Consider the following 7,155-nt stretch of genomic DNA (forward strand, 5'->3'; position numbering starts at 1 on the left):
TGATACGTTTTTGTTTTGTTTACAGATGTTAAGTTAAAGGAGTTTATTCGTGACATATAACCAATCAAATCACTCCAGAAGACAGAGCGACCACAGGTAGATAAAGGTTCAGAGCCAAAGTAGCGCCATTTTTAAATGTATTTATTAACGTAAATCAGTAAAAAATAAAATTCTGATAATCAGCAAATCAGTCAGCCCACAATTACTACAATTCTACAATGTATGTCTCTTTCCTTTGACTTGTTACTTGTACAATATATGATGTATATGATGCCATTTTTTCATACTATGATGTTTTCTAATAGACAGACGATGCTACTCTTGTTTATTCTGGCCCTGGGCTGCTGCACTCCTCCTCTGTTGTTTTCTGGATTGTACTCAGCTGCATGCCTTCGTCCACCAGGCCTCCGTTGACTCGTCCCGCCTGCCGTCTCTGGAGCTGAAGCTGGATTGGAACAGACCAAAGTACAGTCCAATCACGATGCCAGCTGCCTCTCAAAAGGCTCCTTCATGTGGTGGAACTTCTTCTGAGGGGAAGCTGAGCTGGCCCAGCAGAACTTTGGAGATGTGTTCCAGTGGTTGGTGGATGTCTGGGGAGATAGAGAAGGACCTTTGACTTGTTCAGAAAGGAAAACAGGAAACCCATTGGTAGTTTTAGTTTAGGGTGCTACTGCGGTGTGTTTTTGGGCTTGAAGAGGTGAACAGGAAGAGTTTTTTTTTCGTATTGATTATCTTTTACTTTGTTCCTGGTTGGAATGCCCATCAATGTCAACATGAAGTTCACTTTTAGTTCTGTTTATTTTTATTTTACTAACGCCCATTGGCTTTTAACCCCCTCACATTGTGTTGTTGTAAACTTCCTCTTTCAAATAAATACTCGTCTAACCCTCTGGAAACCAGCGTTTGGACTGTTTTGGTGTTGCTCCTCACCTACTTCAGACAGCCGGGACAAAACAACGTTTTGTGGACCAAAGGCTATACTATGACGTTTTTAAGAGCGACATGCTATAGTATGACGTTTCAAGAGCGACATGCTATATGATGACGTTTTTTGGACGACATGCGATACTATGACGTTTTTAGAGCCACATGCTATACGATGACGTTTTTTGAGCCACATGCTATACTATGACGCTTTAAGAGCGACATGCTATACTATGACGTTTTTTAGCCAACAGGCTATACTATGATGTTTTTAGAGCGACATGCTATACTTCGACATTTTAAGAGCGACATGCTATATTATGATGTTCTTTGGACGGCATGCTATACTATGATGTTTTTTGGACCAAAGGCTATACTATGACGTTTTCAAGAGCGACATGCTATGCTATGACGTTTTTAGAGCGACATGCTATACTGTGACGTTTTTAGAGCGACATGCTATACTGTGACGTTTTTAGAGCGACATGCTATACTGTGACGTTTCAAGAGCGACATGCTATACGATGATGTTTTTTGGACGACATGCTTTACTCTGACGTTTTTTGGGTGACATGCTATACTATGACGTTTTTTAGAGCGACATGCTATACTATGACGTTATAAGAGAGACATGCTATACTATGATGTTCTTTGGACAACATGCTATACTAAGACGTTTTTTGGACCAAAGGCTATACTATGACGTTTTTTGAGCAACATGCTAAACTATGACGCTTAAAGAGCGACATGCTATACTATGATGTTTTTAGAGCGACATGCTATACTATGATGTTTTTAGAGCGACATGCTATACTATGACGTTTTTAGAGCGACATGCTATACTATGATGTTGTTTGGACGACATGCTATACTATGACGTTTTTTGGGCAACATTCTATGCTATGACGTTTTTAGAGTGACATGCTATACTATGACGTTTTTTGGACCAAAGGCTATACTATCACGTTTTTAAGAGCGACATGCTACAGCATGACGTTTTTAGAGCGACATGATATGCTATGACATTTTTAAAGCGACATGCTATACTATGACGTTTTTAGAGTGACATGTTATACTATGACGCTTTTAGAGCGACTTGCGATACTGTGACCTTTCAAGAGCGACATGCTATACGATGACGTTTTTTGGACGACATGCTATACTATGACATTTTTAAAGCGACATGCTATACTGTGACGTTTCAAGAGCGACATGCTATACGATGACGTTTTTTGGACGACATGCTATACTATGACATTTTTAAAGCGACATGCTATACTATGACGTTTTTAGAGCGACAAGTTATACTATGACGCTTTTAGAGCGACATGCGATACTTTGACATTTTTAGAGCGACATGCTATACTATGACGTTTTTTGGGCGACATGCTATACTATGACGTTTTTAGAGCGACATGCTATACTATGACGTGTTTAGAGCGACGTGCTATACTATGACGTTTTAAGAGCGACATGCTATACTATGATGGTCTTTGGACAACATGCTATACTATGACGTTTTTTGGACCAAAGGCTATACTATGATGTTTTTAGAGTGACATGCTATACTATGACGTTTTTGTGACCAAAGGCTATACTATGACATTTTAAGAGTGACATGCTATAGTATGACGATTTTAGAGCCACATGCTATACGATGACGTTTTAAGAGCGACATGCTATACTATGATGGTCGTTAGACGACATGCCATACTCTGACGTTTTCTGGACCAAAGGCTACACTAAGACGCTTTAAGAGCGACATGCTATACTATGATGGTCTTTGGACGACATGCTATACTATGACCTTTTTTTTGGACCAAAGGCTATACTATGATGTTTTTAGAGCGACATGCTACACTATGACGTTTTAAGAGCGACATGCTATACTATGATGTTCTTTGGAAGACATGCTATACTATGATGTTTTTTTGACCAAAGGCTATACTATGACGTTTTTAAGAGCGACATGCTATAATATGACGTTTTTAGAGCGACATGCTATGCTATGACATTTTTAGAGCGACATGCTATGCTATGACGTTTTTAGAGCGACATGCTATATTGTGACGTTTTTATAGCAACATGCTATACGATGACGTTTTCTGAGCAACATGCTATACTATGACGTTTTTAGACAAAAGGCTATACTATGACGTTTTTAGAGTGACATGCTATACTATGACAATTTTAGAGTGACATGCTATACTATGGCGTTTGTTGGACCAAAAGGTATACTATGACGTTTTTTGAGCGACATGCTATACTATGGCGTTTTTAAAGTGACACGATATACTATGACGTTTTTAGACCAAAGGCTATACTATGATGTTTTTAGAGTGACATGGTATACTATGACGTTTTTAGAGCGACATGCTATACTATAATGTTTTCAGAGCGACATGCTATACTATGACGTTTTTAGAGCGATATGTTATACTATGACGTTTTTAGAGCGACATGCTATACCATGATGTTTTTTGGACGACATACTATGCTATTACATTTTTTGGACAAAAGGATATACTATGTTTTTAGAGCGACATGCTATACTATGACGTTTTTAGAGCGATATGTTATACTATGACGTTTTTAGAGCGACATGCTATACCATGATGTTTTTTGGACGACATACTATGCTATTACATTTTTTGGACAAAAGGATATACTATGTTTTTAGAGCGACATGCTATGCCATGATGTTTTTTGGATGACATGCTATACTATGACAATTTTAGAGTGACATGCTATACTATGACGTTTTTAGAGCGACATGCTATACTATGACGTTTTTTGGACCAAAGGCCATACTATGACGTTTTTAGAGCGACATGCTTTACTATGACGTTTGTTGGGAGACACTCTATACCATAGACTTTTTAAACTGACATATTACTATGACTTTTACATTTATTTTAGTTTTTTTTTTGTTTTTTAGCAACATATTATAAGAATTTGAATAGTTTTAAAAATTACTATACTTTTACCTGTGCAATGAAATATTATTCTATGGCATTTTTTAAATGACATATACTCTGATGTTTTCTTGAAAAACATACTATTTTGACAATATACTGCACTATGACATTTTTTGAATCACGTATCATACATGACAATTTTAGGCAACATCCTATCATTTTGCACTTTTTGAACCACATAATAATCAGTTGGGTGTTTTTGCTGACATGCTATACTATGAACTACAGGCCATACTATGTTATACTTGAAAAGTATAGTATACTTTGACATTTTCTGAACTACATCCTATACTATGGCGTTATACACAGAGTGCTTTGGTTACATGTTGATTTATAATCGAGATTTTTTTCTGTTTTGTTTTTTGATGGGATTACCACAGACCTGACCGTGAACACCGTTGACACCCACCTGAGGGAGACGCTGCCTAAGATCTCAAGGCTGCTTGGTCGTGGTCTTTCTGGTCCTGCTCCAGAATGCCTTCATCAACTACGTCTTCTTTTGAAGAGGCCCTCAGATGCTGCAATCTCTGACCTTAAGGAGGAATTGCTACTTTCACTCTGTAACGAGACGGTGGTTATTTTAAAGACCCAGCTCCTGTCTGCTTTGAAACAAAGTTTAATACCCATCAAAACGGAACTACAGACAGTTAAATCTGAGCTGTCGATCAGTATTTCAAACATCAAGTTCGACCCGGCTGTCCTAAAGAATGCTGTAGATGAAACGGAAACTTAACTCTCCACATCACCGACGACATCGTCACACTCCAAAGCAGAGCACCTGTCTGCTGAATTTTTAAAAGTGGACTATAAATGTGAAGAATGTGAGCAGCAGCAGCAGCCTGTAAGCAGCGGAACAGATGTGATCAGAAAGAAGTCATTTTCTCTTTTCTTTTCTTTCTGGTTGACTTGATGCTGTCAGATGCAGATGTTGGAGCTGATTCTGATCTTTCAGGATAAAAAGCTGCTTTTCCTTCACAGACTTTTCAGGAAATTATTCTCTCAGGTTTTCTCTGCTATTTATATTTTTATTATCTGTGATTATTTCATTATTTCTTTATTGTAAAAATAAAGTTTGAGGCATAAAGACTCCATCCATCCATCCATCCATCCATTATCTATACACTGCTTAATCCTCATTAGGGTCGCGGGGGGGCTGGAGCCTATCCCAGCTGACTCGGGCGAAGGCAGGGGGCACCCTAGACAGGTCGCCAGTCTGTCGCAGGGCTACATACAAACAATCACTCTCACATTCACACCTACGGGCAATTTAGAATGATCAATTAACCTCAGCATATTTTTGGACTGTGGGAGGAAGCCGGAGTACCCGGAGAAAACCCACGCATGCACAGGGAGAACATGCAAGCTCCATGCAGAAAGATCCCGGGAAAGCCGGGATGCGAACCAGGGATCTTCTCGCTGCAAGGCGAAAGTGCTAACCACTACACCACTGTGCAGCCCGCATAAAGACTCATTTAGTTATTTTAATCCTGAAATCTTTGATGAAGCAGAACTAAATTTCCATTTTCCTTCTTGTACTTCTGATACTAGAACTAAACGTATCTTCAACACGGATCATCTGCTTTTAATGAATCAGCAGCAACATCACAACAAATGAGACAATTTTCAACAAGTTAATGAAACTGATGTCATTTAAAACTATCAGTCTGTTTTAGTGTCAAATTAAAGCTGATTACTGACAACTAGAACATTAACGTTACTGTTTTAATCACATTTAAGTTTCCTAAACGTTACATTAATGTCAACCAGCCACAGTTTTATGAACTCAATGAACCACATTACAGGAACACGACACACTTCAGCTGTTTACATGAAACTCAACACATTAGCTTGATGCTACGTTAGCGTTAATCAGGCTAGGTCTGAGCAGCTAGCTCGGTTAGCATCGCTAACATTAAAGCTAATATTTACTATGCTAACTTTCTTCTCTGGTCAACACACACTGAAACAAACTCCACCAACATCTGGAGTGCATGGCACACATTACATCTGACACTAAAACTGCATATAAAGTGCATTAAAAGCGGCACCGATACGAAAATAAACATTTACTTACCGAACTATCAGAGTCCTTTCAGTGTCTGCTGGTAGAATCAGCCGAAGGTAGAAAACTGGTTAAAACAAGCCAACGGACAGGAAAACTGTCTGTGGAAAATGTGCTGCTCCACCGATAAATAAACCAACAGTTATTATATCAGAATTAATCCAAACGAGGAGAGCAGAGTCTATGCTGCCTCCTCCATAGGACCTGTCAATCATTCCAGACCGGACTGTCAATCAAGTAGTCCCGCCCCCTGGCTTCGCAAAACTTTAACGCTCTATAAAAAAATCAATATTGATTTATTTTAAGATCGGCCACCTGATCTCTCATTTTGACCATGAAAATTCACGAAAAAAAAATTATGTACAGGCTATGCATCGTACTCTGTTTGGCTTCACACTTGCTGATGACCACTTCCGGTCTCAGAAAATGAAAAAAAGGGACCTTTTTTCGTTTCTGTCTCTTACTGATTTTACTTTCTTGTTATTCTAAATATAAAACAAAAATCAAAGCATTTTTAAAAATCGTATATCCCTTTTTGATCATGTATTTCAATTTTAATTTTTGTATTTTAAAACGAAAATCAAATAACCACTCGTTTTTTGTTTTTTGTACCCGTTTCAGAACGGAAAATCCAATTACCAGATCCGTACACGGACCCTGCTGCCAAGTTGTCATGAAGTAAATAATGAAGATGAAACATTGTGACATGAAGATGCTATTAGAATTTCAGTTTTACTTATCTGCATTTTGAATAAATAAGGGTGAATGCTGATTTTCAATACAAATATAGTTAGACAATGATGACTAGTTGCTTGCATAAAATTAGTGGAATGTTCTCAGCCTCCATTTTATATTTTTCTAATTTTGCATCTCTGATCATAACCTTTCAGGTGAGTTTTTCTATTTTTGTTTGTCAGAAAAAAAAAACAAAAAAACCCCATAATTTAATTTTCCATTAAACTATATCCTAAATCACTAATAGCGAAATATAAACAGGAAATAAATACACACACAGGTATTATTCAAAATAACAGATGTCAAGAGAAGTGGTGCATTTGCATAATTGCATAAAAACAGCTTTACATGTGCCGGCTCTTTGTTGTGCATGTGGGACATTGCAGTGGCTGTGTTCTGTGTGGTGCATATAGCATAGGTCCAACTGTGGCCCCCAGGGATGTGGATCCCAATCTG

The 7,155-nt window shown here is 38.1% G+C and overlaps 1 long non-coding RNA gene across 1 annotated transcript; it reads right to left on the bottom strand.

Annotated features, from left to right (window-relative positions):
• Positions 1-329: 329 nt before the first annotated feature.
• On the bottom strand, positions 330-6,050 carry LOC129348822 (uncharacterized). The gene is made up of 3 exons (XR_008601525.1): positions 5,977-6,050; positions 4,312-4,460; positions 330-590 (listed from the first exon to the last, which is right to left on the bottom strand). It is a non-coding gene; the product is annotated as an uncharacterized LOC129348822 (long non-coding RNA).
• Between the last annotated feature and the right edge of the window lie 1,105 nt (positions 6,051-7,155).

The sequence above is a fragment of the Amphiprion ocellaris genome, chromosome 4 (assembly GCF_022539595.1).
Source record: "Amphiprion ocellaris isolate individual 3 ecotype Okinawa chromosome 4, ASM2253959v1, whole genome shotgun sequence".
NCBI lineage: Eukaryota > Metazoa > Chordata > Actinopteri > Pomacentridae > Amphiprion > Amphiprion ocellaris.